The 16,740-nt window shown below is 42.0% G+C and overlaps 2 protein-coding genes and 1 pseudogene across 14 annotated transcripts in view; 1 reads left to right on the top strand and 2 right to left on the bottom strand.

Annotated features, from left to right (window-relative positions):
• LOC127688231 (interferon-induced protein with tetratricopeptide repeats 1-like) overlaps nucleotides 1-16,740 on the bottom strand; it is a 180,368-nt gene that overhangs the window by 73,596 nt on the left and 90,032 nt on the right. The gene's annotated exons all lie outside the window — the stretch shown is intronic.
• Ifit2 (interferon induced protein with tetratricopeptide repeats 2) overlaps nucleotides 1-16,740 on the top strand; it is a 130,653-nt gene that overhangs the window by 97,459 nt on the left and 16,454 nt on the right. The gene's annotated exons all lie outside the window — the stretch shown is intronic.
• LOC127688356 (interferon-induced protein with tetratricopeptide repeats 1-like) lies at nucleotides 7,011-9,387 on the bottom strand (annotated as a pseudogene).

Here is a 16,740-nt window from a genome sequence, read left to right as displayed (position 1 = left end):
TCACGATGGGCTGAATTGGTTCTGCAATTTCTTGATGATTTTTGCCAATACCCTTTCCCAGGACATAGCCCATGTCTCTCATCATCCTCTGTGCTGGTAGAGAATGCTCATTCATAAGTCTAAGCCCCAGTTCAGCTAAGACATCCCTTCTCCACAAGTTGACCGGTAAAGGAAGAACATATGGGACAAAACTACCCTCTTGTCCTTCTGGGGCCTTCCACTTTAAGGGCTTAGAACAGTTGGACTCGCCTCATATCCCAAGCCTTGCAACGAGTGGGAAGATTGAGTAATGGGCCACTTTGTGGGCCACCATTTAGTAGAGATAATGCTTTTATCTGCTCCTGTATCTAAGATCCCCTCAAATATTTTACCTTCTATAATTAGAGACAAGTGTGTAAATCAACCATGAGATAAGCTGAATCTGTGCCTAAAGAACCAAAATCCCTCCTTCCTTTCCTTGTATCTCCTGATTTAAACTGGGCATGACAACTGGGCAGAACAAGCAATTGTGTGATTCTGTCACCTGGGGAGATAGAGTAGAGACCCCAAGGGAAGGAACACATGATCTTTAACTGGCCCTCATAATCTTGATCAATAACTCCAGGATGTACCACTAGTTCTTTAAGTGTAGTGGAGGAGTGCCCTAAAGGCAGCCCCACCATATTAGCCAGTAATGGGCCATGGAAATCAGAAGGAATGGACTGCACCCCCATTTGCGGGGTTATGACAATTCTGGAGGTGGAACGGAGTTCCAAGCTTGCGGAACCCGGAGTGGCTCTCCTGGGAATCTCTGGTGAGCCCAGTTCACTGGGGAGCTGGTTGCCCCATATATTTGAGGGCCCTGAGGATGGGGCCCCCGATATACGTTTTTTGACACATCCAAAGATTTCCCCATTATGTTCTTTACTGACCTACATTCATTTGCCCAGTGTTTTCCCTTTTTACACTTTGGACATAGTCCTGGGACTCTCTTTGGACTAAAACCAGGACGTTGATTTTTATACTCTCTTCTTATATGACCAGGCTTCCCACATTGGAAGCAGGTGATGCCTCTATTAGAGAGGCCAGGCCGTTTTTGTCCTTGTAGTATAGCTGCGGCCAGTCCAGCATTAGTAAGTGGTCCTCCTATTTCTCTACAGGCTTTTAACCAAGCCTGCAGCCCCTTAGACTTCCAGAGAATGATTGCAGTACGGCATTCTTTGGTACATTGTTCAAAAACCAATTGCTCTATTAATGGCATGGCCTGTTGCGCGTGCCTGTGCCTGGCAGGCATCATGCCATAGTGCCTTCATCCTCAAACACAGGAAACATTCACCTGATTGCTAGGCGCGTTTTGGGCAAACAAAAGTCATTTGCCCAGTGTTTCACACTTCCTTCCTGTATAAGGCGAGGGAGCAGAGGCCACCATAGCAAAGTTAATAGCTTTCCGTTTCTTGACGGTGGCTTCCCACCCAGGCCCATATCTTTTTTCCTCATATTTAGCTGCTTCCTCTTCTAACTCTTCCTCTCCCGACTCTGACAACTGCTGCTCAGAGTCATTGCTAACCAGCTCTAAGGCTTCCAATTCTTTAGATGGATACAAAGTATCCTCTCCGGGTGACTTGTACTTCATCCCCCAGGGCACAACTGCTTTTAATGGATACAAAGTATCCTCTCCGGGTGACTTGTACTTCGTCTCCCAGGGCACAACTGCTTTTTCTTCTGTCGACATATCTTCCTCTTTTTGTATCTCTTTTACTTTTACTTTAACAACTTTTTTTCTTTTTGCGCGCTCCCATTTTTTCACTCCACTCCGTTTCTGACATACTCTCCTGAATATTTTCTAACGGGAGCATGTCTCTCGGAGCTTATCTTTTAACTTCTATTTTTTCACTTCGCTCCGTTTCTGACATGCTCTCCTGCTAATGGGAACATGTCTCTCGAAGCTTACCTTTTAACTTACCGCAGTTCTGAATCCTATTCAGCACACTGAAGGGTCTCCCTGGGTGCCAGAGATGTAGTTCCCGGCTTTCGGCACCACTTGTCGCGCGCCTATTGTCTCTCACAAACGACACACGGCAACAGGATTCTTCTGCAGGATTCTTCTGCGGACATTCTTTACTGTACAGCTTTTTGGTACCACTCCTGAGGCTGAGAGTTCTGAACCTTCCCCGGACGGGCCACCAACTGTCGGTGCCTAACCTTGTCCCGCAAGGAAAGACGCGTCACGACCAGGTTCTTCTCTGCAGCACTTTATTTAGGACCTTCCTTTTCTTCTTCTACACGGGGCCCCAAGCCTGTCTTTTGTAGCCCTTATATAGTATATAGCCCAGCAGCCCTCGCTTAGGGGCATGTCACATTGTGATAGGAGAACTAAGGTTCACCTCATTAGCATGCCAATGTTGAGTCATTAAAGTTGTTTACCAGCTGCATGTGTGTTACAGTTGTTTGCCAACTGCACGTGTGTTAAAGTTGTTTACCAGGACTAGCTATTTCCTACCAGCGCCATCTTGCAATAGCGCTGGATAAAGTGGCTTCCCACAAGGAACAAGAACTTTATGAGCACTATTGCAACCTCCAGTAGTGTCACAGGAAGTCTGAAGAACTCACAGCCCTGTGAGGCTAAGGGGCACCAACAAACTCTTCCCTCCTCACCCATGGTGACTGGGGTCTTGTAGCCACTCAGGGCTAGACACCCACCCTGTGGCATGGGGTCACTCAACAGTCCTAGTCTAGTATCTGTCCCCCACAGGGCAGGTAAACTCTGGCAGGATGCAGGTTCCCTCCACCACTACTGTGCAGTGAGCAGACCCTCAGCTGGAACACACACAGATGCACTTCAAGCCCTGAGTAATAAGACCAAGTTCAAAAACTAGGTCTTCCTCTGATCTCTCTCTCTCTCTCTCTCTCTCTCTCTCTCTCTCTCTCTCTCTCTCCTCCCCCCATGTGTCCCTGTCCAGCTTCTTCCCCCTCCCTTAGTTCCTTGCTCTAGCATAGGTTTCTGCTGCAGAAGAAAAGTTCACAGACTCCACTACTGTTCCCCCGCCCTTTATCTCTGCTCTCTGTCTGCCCCAGGAAGGCATCCTTTTTTTTCTGCTGGCCCTTACTGCCAACCACTAGCCTCCACTCTCTGCTCCTCCCACAGTCCCACAGCTGAGCTCCCATAGAGCTACTTTTCAGATGACAACCCTAGCTCTGGCTCTCTGCCTGCTATGTCTGCCAGCCAGTGCTTGGTTCCCTGAGCTTTGGTTATCTCCTTTCCAAGACAAAGAAAAAAAAAAAACCCATCCTCCATTCACCTAAGCCTAGGAAGCTACACCTGAAGCCCTTAAGCCAAGGGTTTTGATGCTTTGTTTAAATGCTTGCTCCCCCTACAGGGATACCTAAATTGTGCTTTGCTTTTCTTTTCTTTCTTTCTTTATCCTTTTTCCGTTTTTTAAAATTAGATATATTCTTTACTTATATTTCAAATGATTTCCCCTTTCCTGTCCTGGCCCCAGGAAAGTCCCATAAGCCATTTCCCCTTCCCCTGTTCCCCAATCAACACCCTCCTGCTTCCCTGTCCTGGTATTCCCCTGCACTGCTGCATCAAGCTTTTCCAGGACCAAGAGCCTCTCCTCCCTTTGATGTCCAACAAGGCTGTCTATGTGTCTGGAGCCATGGTTAGCACCATGTGTACTATCTGGTTGATGGTTTTGTCCCTGGGAGCTCCAGGGTTACTGGGTGGCTCATATCATTGTTCCTCCTGTGGCACTGCAAACCCCTTCAGCTCCTTGGGTCCTTTCTCTAGCTCCTTCATTGGGGCCCCTGTGCTTAGTTCAATGGCTGGGTGACCCAAGAATTTCTTGCTTCTTTATTTAATGCTTATTTTTCTCCCTATCATTCATGATATGTGTCCAAAATTTTCAACTTGTTTAAAATTTCTTTTAAGGTAAAACAGCTACCTAATATGCTCCAAGGTTGAGTTAACTATGCTGATTAACAACCAGTTCCTTTTTACAGACAATCTGTTACAGCCTATCCCAGATACACAATTACCATGATATTTTTCTCCCTAGCTGTGGGAAGCCGTTAGAGATCCTCACTTCGGCACGGAGGACTGACAGGGCAAAAGTCCTGAGTAATACAAAGAAGAGCCTCTCCCGTGATTGCTGGTGGAAGGAAGTCCTGAGATAACTGCGGGGTGCTCCAGACAATGCAAACATCAGATGTCTCCACTGGAGGACCCTTATCTCTTTCCACTGAAACTGCTAAGATTGTCCTTCCCTCCTTTGTTCTTGCCTTGAGAAGAGCTCTTCCTCTGAGAGCTTAAAACCTGTGTACCCCAGAACATTAAACAAGACCTCGACAATTGAAGCCCCTCTGTCTGGTCTCCTTCCTTCTCTCCCCCGTTTTAACCCTCAGGTAGTGCCCCTTAGGGACCCTGGAATAACTGGAGCTGCTGGATGGGTCATAGTGGTACCTGAACAGGGACCGGAACTAGGGTCAACTACAGGCCGACTGAGGAGAAACCCCGGGAAGAGGATTCAAGGAGCTCACAGACCTCATTGCTCCTGTGTCACTGGAGGGGCAAGTGAGTGGCCAAACAATTGTGGTCCTATAGTCACTGGGGAAACAATTATTAAAAAGAGGCTAAAGAGGCTTGATTCATAGGAGAAATCAAGCAATCATTCAGGGAGAGAGGACTAAGAGTTAAGAAAAAAGATTTAATTAAGTTCTTTTTTTTGTCATGATAAATGTCCTTGGTTGGTTTTAAGTGGACCTGACATTCACCTGCTAATGTGGAATAGGGTTGGTAAAGAAATTAATAAGATTAATAGACAAGCTCAGCTCTCAAGTCATGTTTTAATCAATTTATAGGTATAATTTATACCAACTGGTTATGCACTACAGAGGTATAACATATAAATAAATTAGCTGTTGAATAAATTTCTTTCCCTTAGATGGGGAACTAAATTCTGACAAAATATCTGAAATAAATCCTGAAATGATTTCCTAGTTAGTTTAGTAAATGGAAACTTATTAGGAGATGTGTATCTTGGGGGAAGACCCTGACAATATACAGATCTGCCTCTCTAGATTTAGAAATGTGCAAAAACTGCATACACCAAGCAGCCTCTGATAGACACAAAATACACTGATCAAGAAATGAATCCTTGGAGGGAGCTTGAGATTGACCAAATGCTATATTTAAAAAGTAAACATGGATTAGTAACACACTTCTGTCCCAAGATGAAAAGTGGCAGTCAAGCTTAGATTGCATGGTATGTTTTAGGCCAGACTGAACAATACAGCAAGACCCTATCTTAAGAAAAATTACTTGTAGAAGCATGACAATAAAGCATGGAAGATGAAGACAATAATATTGAGTATTATTGAAAGAGTAAATTCTGAAGGTTCTTAATATGAAAAAAAAATTCAAGGTGATTCAAGTTTGTAGGTTGATGCAGCCATTCCACAGTTTATACATATATCAGAATATCATGCTCCAGTACAGGTAGATGTAATTTTAATTAAAGTCAATCATATTTATGCTTAAATGAGAGGCTAATATAAGAAACAATTGCACAATAAATAAATCGACCCTGTAGGCGCTCTTTTCACAGACCCCCATCTGTCATCATTTATTGAATAATTCTAATAATATGTTACATGCTTGTGGCACATGTCCCTCATAAGCACAAGACATCACCTGTCTCAGTTATTATATGACAGGCATGGTGAAATTTTAAACAAGCAAGCAAGCAAACAAACAAACAAACACGGAAACAACACAAGCCACAGGACCATGTATGAAGAGGTTTGTGCATTCTCACAGAATTGTTACTAGTTCCTAACCTTTTCTCATTGTACAATATGAGTTTAGAAGGTGGTAGATAGCATATCCAAAAGTATAAGACTCAATGTAATTTTATCTATAGATTCTTTCTCCTATGATCCTTTCTACCTATCTATGTTGTATCACACATACACATGTGTAGCCACCCGCGGCCACATGCGAACCGGATTACCTGGAAGAGAATTCTGGGGGTAATGGGAAGGGGACGAAAGAGAAATGAGTCAAGAAGACAGTTGCCGATAGAGACTGACTTTATTATTATTAAGCCAATATTTATAGTCTTTGAAAAACCACCCTGCCCCCCAAAAGGCCTCGAGTTCTTTGGATCTTCTTCTCGGCAGGTTGCCTGCTTCCAGTCATGCAGGTTTCTGCTGGTCTCCAGGTGAAACTGCCCTGAGGCGGCCTTGGTAGTTAAGGTGAAAGTGGCTGTATTGTTCCCAATGGAACAAGGGCCTGAGATAATGCCAGGGGAAGAGTGGGGGTTGCCAGCCAGGAGGGTCACAGCTAAATGCTGTGGGGGGAAGGGACACACATGCACAGTATGAGTAACGATACATGTAAATGATCGCAGGGCTTATCATTTGGTATTGCATAGCCAACTAGTGTACTCCTCCTGGGAAAAGTTATAGCTCCAATTCCCACCATCCTGTAGTTGCCTATAGTTCATTGCCTAAAGTTGAGGACACCTGAGATTTTCCACTTTAGCATGCCCATTCATGTTGTCCTTATTCAGTCATTTTGAGAACAGTTAAGTTGGAGACTTTGTGGGGATGGTGCTTCTGACATTTATAGGAGCCACAACCTCATACAAAACTTTGTATTCATTTTGTCTTCAATTTCTCCACTTTTCTTTGTTTCTATTTTTTGGAAGCTTGAAGAGCATCTTGGTAGACTGTAAATGCTACTTGCCAGGTAGGAGGCTTTCAGGTCAGATCCAACTTGGGTCTCCTGGGCCTTAAGTCTAAAGTGCATGGTGTCTTCAGCAATAGGAATTTACCTTCCCACCTTCAGGGGGCAATCAAGAGCAACAGTAGTATACTAAAATGTTTTGGGAGTCCTTTAGATATCCCTGACTTAAAACTCAAAAGGGGATTCTCATGCCTGGTAGTGGGATTTTTTTGAAAGACTATGGTTCTTTCGGGAGAACATTATCAAGCCAAATGGCAAATTTCCATTTAAACTCTGTGTGTACACAGGGTTTTACAAATATTACATGCATTTCCGATAGAGAGTGACTAGTATGATTTCTTATGAGTTTTTCAGAAATCCTTCTGAAAGTCTACCCTTGCCCTTCATTCTCCCCAGGAAGCTTTGAGATTCAGTAGTGTCTATATTCCCAGAGCATCTTTGCTTTGTCCTTCCTAACCCTATGGCATTTGATTATGCTGTGTTCTGCTTCCATACAAAGACTGAATACAGATCATAATGTTCCAAACAAAATACACTAGAAATTCTGTGATATTAGCAGATTTTATTGGATATGATAGGGTTAGGAAAATAACAAGGTGATATCACACAACTTTCAGTAGTCTCAGCAGTGTCAGGTAGCTATTATGTCATTCTTTTTTTGTAGGCACACTCCAAAGAGATTACTCCTAAACTCGATCTTCCTGAAACATTAAAAGCTTTCTTAGAGGTAAATAAATAACAATGTATGTGTACCAAAGAAATCCACCACAATCGTCTGACATCAGTCACTTGAATACAAAAAGGTGCATTGATCATTATTAGGTTGAGGGTCGTTGACCAGCAGGTTATGGCTACAGTAAATTCTATGAAATAGAACTAAGGACTGAAACATTGTAAGGATATCTTGAATTCCTCTCCTTTTTAATGCTCACCATTGCTCATTTATTTTGCTCTCAGATGCTGCTGAAGGTTGGGAAATCCCATGAAAAGTAAGTCTTAATGTGTTAAGTGACCTTTGGTCAGGATACTGGAAGACTGATGGTAAAGGTCATGCATGCCACAGGCACACTTAATAAAGAAAATGTGCAGTAACGTGGGAGGAGAATGGACACGCCTGACACACTCACAGGTCTATGACAAAATTTCAGGGCTGTAGAAAGATCAGAAATAGAAAAGGCATCATCTACATCTTGTTTCATTAGGTTCTCTATAGTTAAGGGAACAGCTACAAAAGAATAGTAGAATAGGGAGTCATAATCACACTGCATAAGCTACTTAATAAGCTCTACCTCAAACCCCAGTGTTCACTGGTCCTGTGAGCCTCAGGGCCTTCTCATATAATGACATGGTTGGTTTCATCTGTGTCCCCTCTCAGTCTGTAAACAAACCAGAGGAGGCTCAACCTTCCAGGACTTAAACACTCTGGTGAAGGCTTCTTTTAGCCAGGCTCTCCAACTCCTTGAGAAGTTTATCCCTGGAGTGAGAAGTCACCTCTGTTTTCAGGCCTTTTAAGTAATGGGTGATGGCTGTCTCTTCTGATATCTTACAGAATCATTATAAGTTGCCATAGCATAAATGAATCTCTTGCTGCATATGATCTTCCAAGTTACTCATGCTCAAAACTTTCTAAGAATTGTCCTCTGAATCTCTAAATTGACCAATTTCCAAGCACATTTCAGCCAGATTAACATAAGCTATCTCATATGTGGGTTTCAGTTCTAAAGGCTTTTTGAAATGACATATAGCAGAATGGATGCATTGGTCTGCTCTTTCTCTATCCTCACCTATAGGTTGCATATTTGTAGCTTCCCTTATTTGAATCAGTCGTGTCTTATGGCAAAGGCCAATCTGGAAATGCAAGTAGGTAGATAAAGACTCTCTCAATGAAGTTGAGAGCTTCTTCCACAAAACCTTTCCTTCGGTAAAATTTGGCTACATATCCAAAAAGATAAGTCTGACATGATATTCTGGGCAGTTTCTTCAATGTGAATTTCTGCTTCATCTGTTTTGCCTAAATCTTGAAGCTTTACGGAAAGGAGAACTTTTATGTATGCATCTCCTGGATTTAACCTGGCAGCCATGCTCAAAGGTTCTAGAGAAGTGCCATGATGGTGATCCAGGCAATAGGCTACAACTGCATAGCCTGTGTTGTACTCAGGGTTTTCAGGCTCCACTTCCAGAGCCTTTGCAAAGCAGCCCAGAGCTCGTTCATAATATTTTATCCCACACTTCAGCAAGGCCCAGCCATCCTCACAGTCCATCTCAGCACACTCCATTCTGTATCGAAAGGGACTTGAAAATTCTTTGCAGACATTCTCCACCCTGTCCAGGTAGATCTGGGCTTCAGCCAAGCTGCCCCTGTGGTAATGCACCCAGGCACAGTTGCCCCAGGTCACCAGGCTTCTCCTGCACAACTGCTCTCTCTGGACCAAGGCTTCAGCTTCTCTCAAGCTCTGCAGGGCCACATTGTGCTGGCCTTTCAGGTGTCTCATGTAGGCCAGGAGGTTGTGCATCCTAATGCTGTTGTTGCTATCAAGGAACTCAGTCTCTGAGATTCTTAATTCCAAATCAGGCATGTCCTCATCTTCTATAACCAACTTCCATGTGAAGTGGCTTCTCAGCTCAACCAGGCTGGCGTATATGAGACTTCTATGAGATTCTTCACTGTAAAAGTAAAGGCAAGTTATTGATACCTTTAAATATTGTGTGTACTGGGAACCACCCAGCATTTTAAGTCACAAACACCTCCCTCCCAACATCCCTGTGTATATTAATCTCTCATAGTGAATTAATTGTACATAATAATTTGAAAAATGCCCCTTACTTAATTGTGGTAGTATTTGGCTACAAATATATCTAGATGCTAATTAAAATAATAATTTCATTAATATCAGTAGAGTTTATGTCATGTTGGTGAGCTTTAAGCCATCTTGATACAAAAATTAGAGTTATTTAGAAAAGAGTCTTCATGAAGAAACCGTATTCACTAAGAGTGGACAGTATGCAAGCCTCTGATGCATCTTCTTAGTTGTTGATTGATATATGAAGCACCATCCTATCATGAGTGCTGCCATGTCTGGGCAGATGTTCCTGAACTCTAATAGGTGAAGATGTGAGCAAGTCAAGAGGAGCCTGCGAGGAAGCCACAGATCTCCATGATTACTGGTTTAGTTCCTGTTTCTGGATTCCTACCTTGACTTCCTACTGTGCCTTCCCCTAATGATGAACTATAACTGAGAAGTGAAATAATCTCTTTCTACTTCAAGTTGCTTTTCCTCATACTCTTCATCACAGTGATAGAAGCCCTAACAAAGACATCAATTAGCCCTAAGAATCAGGAAGCACCAACCAAGAGTGACCTCAAAGTTTATACATGCCAGAGGACCAGGAGGCCTGCTGGAAAGAGTATGTGCTAGATCTCAGAAGGCTACTGCACCCAAGCATTCTCATCAATATTTGTGCGCAAAGAGGACTTGCATGGCTGGGAGAGTTTTCACAAGGCCCAAGTCCTAGGTGACTTGTGTAAAACTCTATGCTGACGTAGAGGAGGTGTTGACACCTCTTTCCTCCAATAAGTGCACGAATGTACAGAACTCCAGGGTAAAGTGGATACAGTAAAAAGTCAAATATAACTCCTCTTTTTATTATTGCATGATTCAAAATCAGGTGATTCCTTAGCTTAATGAGGGGGTAGGTAAACATATCCTCAACAACCACAGCAATTATTTCTGACTACCTATGTGGAAGCATAATATTTAGGGTTCTCTGTGACAGAGAGTTTCTCTTCTAATATTTCTTCTGTCATGTTCTTTTTTTAAAAGCACTATGGGCAAAATATGTTCCTTTGATAGTTGAATAAGTTGTCTAAAAAAGTCAAAGCTTGTTATCAACAGGGAAAGGTTTTGACTCAAAGGTTTCTGGTCACCACAACCGAGGGTGATGAAAACAAACACTTCCCAGGGGCCATTTCTACATAGATATCTGTTACTCTAGAGCCGGGAAAATATTTGGGACTGAATCTTCTGTGCTTTCAAAAAACATGACTCAAGTTGACCTACCTGAGCCCTGATCCAGCTACTGAGATACCAATTCGTTTGGGTTCAGACTTCATGTTAGAGACCCTGCCCAAATGTTACAATCAAGTAAACTAACAGGTCAACACCTAGCACCAGTTTATACACTATGCCCCAATAAGACCTGTGTCTACCACCAGATTCCAGGTTAACTCCCCAACAAAACCTGTGTCTTGCACCAATTCCCTGGTTATTCCCCAACAAATATGCATCTCCACATTATGAGCCTGCCAGTGATAGTTCCCTTCCTAACAACTAAACATTAAAAAAAATGAATTTTAGTTCATGGTTACATTCCAAACAACATTATGCTAAAGGTCCTAATTGCCCCCCTAACAGATGTGTGTCACACAATACACTCTCTTCTTGCCTCTAAAAATACTGCCTAAACCTATCCTGAGGGTTCTACCTTCCTGCTGTGTGAAGGTTGGCATGGAGCCCAAGCTGGAACGTGAAGAGCTCCTAAGGGGATTACATCAGAATTGGCCTTGATGTTGTCTTTCTGGAGTTCACAAACGTTTCTTGGTACAACACTAGTGCATTATGGCAAATAGACTCCCTTTCAAATGATCTAATCATAGCAGTTTGTTTAGAGAGAGCACAGCAGGTTCCTGCTCTCCTTGAGACTACTGAACTTGAACAATCTCACATGGTCTTCTGTCTCCTGTTAGGAGCAACTCCATTTCTTTCTTACCTCCATGATATCACTTGCTTTCCTCTTGGTTTGGACCCTGAAGGGGGCTACAGAGCAGAGAGTCATCACTGGTGTGCACACTCTCCAGAATAGGACTAAGGAACCCAAGTCCTCTGTTGCCAGGGAGCACTCTGACATGAATGCTACCAGATCTGTTTGAGTGCATGGGGATCTAATCCCTCTCTGGGCTAGATGGGTCTAGATGGGGCTTGTCCCAATTGTCACACTGGGCTCTTCCCCTCTGCTGTTCTGATGAATGAACATGCAAGAAGGAAGAGCTCACTCTGCCTCAGTCCCTGTACCATGATTCTGTTTTTCACATATAATCTTAGGCTAAAAATATTTTCTTTTCTTTGAAGTCACTAATATGTACCTCATTCTCATGTGTTGGAGGATGGAGCCTGGTGATGGGCCCATTTGACTATTAGTTTTTCCCCCTTAACCAACTGCAATACCAGATAGACTCAACAAGTAGCTAGAATGCCATTGAGTCAAAGTATTTTCTGTAGATGTAAACTACATTTAACCAAATTAGAAAGAAAAGGTTGTGTGTTTTCTAGAATCCAAACATTAAAATCCTAAGATTCCTGATTTGTCTGCTTCGGGCCTAGTGCTTCAAAGGTAGCATTGGACATCTGAGGTTACCAGATTCTCAATGTACTCCAGAGTTTCTGAGTGACTAACTCTGGAGTTGGAACCTGGAAAGCATTGTTTCCAGTAAGTACCCAGCTGGTACTGACACAAGAGCTTATCTGAGCATTACTGATTTCAGGAAAAATAAGTTTTGGAGTAAGGATATTTTGATAATCATATCGTAACCATAGAAGTGTGATCTGAGTGACTAGAGAGAGATGACTCAGTAGCCAACAACCTATACTGCTCTCCCTGCAAACCCTGGTGTAGTTCCCAGCACCTATGTCAGGTGGATCAACCCTACCTATAGTTCAGTTCCAGAAAATTTGATATCCTTTTCCTTTATGGAACCTGTGGGCCTGTGATACTCATAAACCCATGCAATCAAAACACATACACATAAATTTAAATACATGTATTTTAAAGAAAGTTCTGACCTATCAATAAAAACAAAAAGAAATAATACAAACTCAATAAAACTAGAAAATCTAGATGAAATGGACAATTTTCTAGACAGATACCAGATACAAAAGTTAAATCAGGATCAGATAAATGATGTAAACACTCCCATAACCCCTCAAGAAATAGAAGCAGTCATTAATAGTCTCCCAACCAAAGAAAGCCCAGGACCAGATGGGTTTTATGCAAAATTCTATCAGACCTTCAAAGAAGTCCTAATACCAATACTTTTCAAGCTATTCCACAAAATTGAAACAGAAGGAAGTCTACCCAATTCGTTCTATGAAGCCACAATTACTCTGATACCCAAACCACACAAAAACCCAACAAAAACAGAGAACTTTAGACCAATTTCCCTTATGAATATCGATGCAAAAATACCTAATAAAATTCTTGCTAACCAAATCCAAGAACACATCAAAATGATCATCCACCATGATGAAGTAGGCTTCATTTCAAGGATGCAGGGATAGGTAAATATACAAAAATCCATCATTGTAATCCACTATATAAACAAACTCAAAGAATAAAACAACATGGTCATTTCATTCGATGATGAGAAAGCATTTAACAAAATCCAACACCCCTTCATGATAAAAATCTTGGAAATATCAGGAATTCAAGGCCCATACCTAAACATAGTAAAAGCAATACACAGTAAACAAATAGCCAACATCAAACAAAATGGAGAGAAACTTGGAGCAACCCCACTGAAGCCAGAGACTAGAGAACACTGCCCAATCTTTCCCTACCTGTTCAATATAATACTCGAAGTCCTAGCCAGAGCAATTAGACAACAAAAAGAGATCAAAGGGATACAAATTGGAAAGAAAGAAGTCAAAGTATCACTATTTGCAGATGATAGGATAGTATACTTAAGTGACCCCAAAAACGGCACCGGAGAACCCTTTAAGCTAATTAAACAGCTTCAGCAAAGTTGCTGGATAGAAAATTAACTCAAACAAATTAGTACCCTTCCTATACTCAAAACACAAAGAGGCTAAGAAAGTAATTAGGAAAATGATACCCTTTGTAATAGTCACAAATAATATAAAATACTTGGTGTGACTATTACCAAGCAAGTGAAAGATCTGTATGACAAGAACTTCAAGTCTCTGAAGAAAGAAATCAAAGAAGATCTCAGGAGATGAAAAGATCTCTCATGCTCAGGACTTGACAGGATTAATATAATAAAAATGTCCATCTTGCCTAAATCAATTTACACCATTCAATGCAATCCACATCAAAATTACAGCTCAATTGAGAATTAAAAACAGCACTTTCCAAATTTATCTGGAATAATGAAAAACCCAGGATAGAGAAAAATATTCTCAACAATTAAAGAACCTCTGGCAGAATCACCATCCCTGACCTCAAGCTATACTACAGAGCTGTAATGATAAAAATTGCATGGTATTAGTACAATGACAGGCAGGTAGATCAATGGAATTGAATTGAAGATCCAGAAACAAAGACACACACCTATATGGTCACTTGATTTTTGATAAAGGTGTTATAACTAGCCAACAGAAAAAAAGACAGCATTTTCAGCTAATGGTGCTGGTTCAACTGGCAGTCATCATGTAGAAGAATGCAAATAGATCCATTGTTAGATCCCCGAACAAAGCTCAAGTCCAGGTAGGTCAAGCACCTCCATATAAAACTAGATACAGTGAATCCAATAGAAGAGAAATTAGAGAAGAGCCTGAAGCACGTGGGCACAGGGGAAAATTTCCTGAACAGAACACAAATAGTTTATGCTCTAAGATCAAGAATTGACAAATGGGACCTCATAAAATTGGAAAGCTTTTATAAGGCAAAGAACACTGTCAATAGGACAAAACGGCAACCAACACATTGGGAAAAGATCTTTACCAATCTTAAACCCAACAGAGGGCTAATATCCAATATATACAAAGAACAAAACAAGTTAGACTCCAGAGAACCAAATAATCCCATTAAACATGGGGTATGGAGCTACAAAAGTAATTCTCAACTGTGGAATTCTGAATGATGGTCGAGAAGGACCTAAATAAATGTTGGCCATCCTTAGTTATAAGGGAAATGCAAATCAAAACAACCCTGAGATTTCACCTCACACCAGTCAGAATGGCTAAAATCAAAAACTCAGGTGATAGCAGATGCTGGAGAGGATGTAGAGAAAAACAAACACTCCTCCACTCTTGGTGGGATTGCAAGCTGGTACAAGCACTGTGGAAATCAGTTTGGCCACTCCTTAGAAAATTGGACATAGTACTACCTGAGGACCCAGTTATACCACACCTGGGCATATACCCAGAAGACTCTCCAACATGTAATAAAGATACATGCTCCAATATGTTCATTGAAGCCTTATTTATAATAGCCAGAAGCTGGAAAGAACTCAGATGTCCTTCAACAGAGGAATGGATACAGAAAATGTTGTATTAGTTACACAATGAAGTACTACTCAGCTATTAAAAATGATGAATTCATGAAATTCTTAGGCAAATGTATAGATCTAGCAAATATCATCCTGAGTGAGGTAGCCCAATTACAAAAGAATACACATGGTATGCACTCACTGATAAGTAGATATTAGCCCCCAAGCTCAGAATACCCAAAATACAATTCACAGACCACATGAAGCTCAAGAAGGAAGATCAAAGTGGGTGCTGCCATTCTTCTGAGAAGGGGAACAAAGTACTCACAGGAGTCAATATGGAGATAAAGTGCAGAGCAGAAACTGAAGAAAAGGTCATACAGAGACTGTCCCACCTGGGGATTCATCCCATGTACATTCACCAAACCCTGGCACTTTTCTGGATGCCAAGAAATGCTTTCTGAAAGGAGCCTGATATGTCTGTCTCATTTGAGTCCCTGTCAGAAACTTGCAAATACAGAGGCATATTCTCACAGCCAACCATTGAACTGAGCACATGGTCCCCCATGCGGGAGTTAGAGAAAGGAATGCAGGAGCTGAAGGGGTTTGTAACCTCATAGGAAGAAGAACAGTGTCAGCCAAGTAGACACCCCAGAGCTCCCAAAGTCTAAGCCACCAACCAAGGAGTACAAATGGACTCATGGCTCCAGCTGCCTATGTAGCAGAGGATTTCCTTGTCAGGCATCACTGGAAGGAAAGGTCCTTGATCCTATGAAGGCTAGATAGATGCCCCAGAGTAGGCAAAATTGAGGGCAGGTAGGTGGGTTTGGGGTGGGGGAAGGAACATTCTCATAGGATCAGGGGGAGGGAGGATGGAGTCGGGGTTTCCAGGAAGGGGGAAACTGAAAAGGGGAAAACATTTGAAAGGTAAGTAAAGAAAATATCCAATCAGAAAACAGGGGAAAATATTAAAAAGGAAGAAAAAAGGAAAAAAAGATGCTGCCTTTACTGAGAAGGCTGAAACAGGCAGGAAGCTCAGCTGTTCATTCATCCTCATCCTACCCCTCTGGACCACTTTCATCCATGCTTTATTTCCTGCACATGGGAAAGCTGAGGCCAGGGACTTATTTCTCTAGATCTCTTTGATTGTACTTTTTTATCTTCTCTTGGCTTCAGCCACTTGGTTACACAACCTCAGAAATGCATCTCCAGAAAGGGGAAAGTCTTGATGCTCTTCTGCAAGCAACCAGCAAACTGCACTTGGCATTGATAGTACTTGGTTTGTCCTCCAAGGTTCTACATGAGCTCTTTCTGAGATCTAGGCCTCAGGACCCTTCTAGTCCTACTGAATCTCCCTTCCCCTCCCCCATCAAGGCCTATGGTAATTATGCAATCTAGGTTTTTGCCTCTTACCCAAAACCTTCCCCACTGAGCAGACTGTGGAAACCTATCCCCATCAAAACCAGGAACAGGATGACTCCATTAGAAGGAAGCATACCCAGGAACAGGTCAGTCAAGGCTCTAAGTTTAGAGTGTCAAAACATGCAGAAATAAGGTGAGCAAATTAAAGAAAGCCCTTACCTCATGTTGCTAGGAGACAGAAGTTGCTCCAAAGCTCTTTAATTCGAGGCAAGAATTAATTCTTCCAAAAACAATCAAAGCAGCTCTAGGGATTCTAGGATAAGCAATTTATATATTGAAGGATTACCACACAGTTTGTCACATCCTCAATTCATGAGTGAAACACTGGAGAGAGAATTTGTGGCATATGACTAATGAGGGTGTTTCGTTT

Source organism: Apodemus sylvaticus, chromosome 1 (genome assembly GCF_947179515.1).
Source record: "Apodemus sylvaticus chromosome 1, mApoSyl1.1, whole genome shotgun sequence".
Classification (NCBI taxonomy): Eukaryota; Metazoa; Chordata; class Mammalia; order Rodentia; family Muridae; genus Apodemus; species Apodemus sylvaticus.
This window is presented reverse-complemented; position numbering and strand designations above follow the sequence as displayed.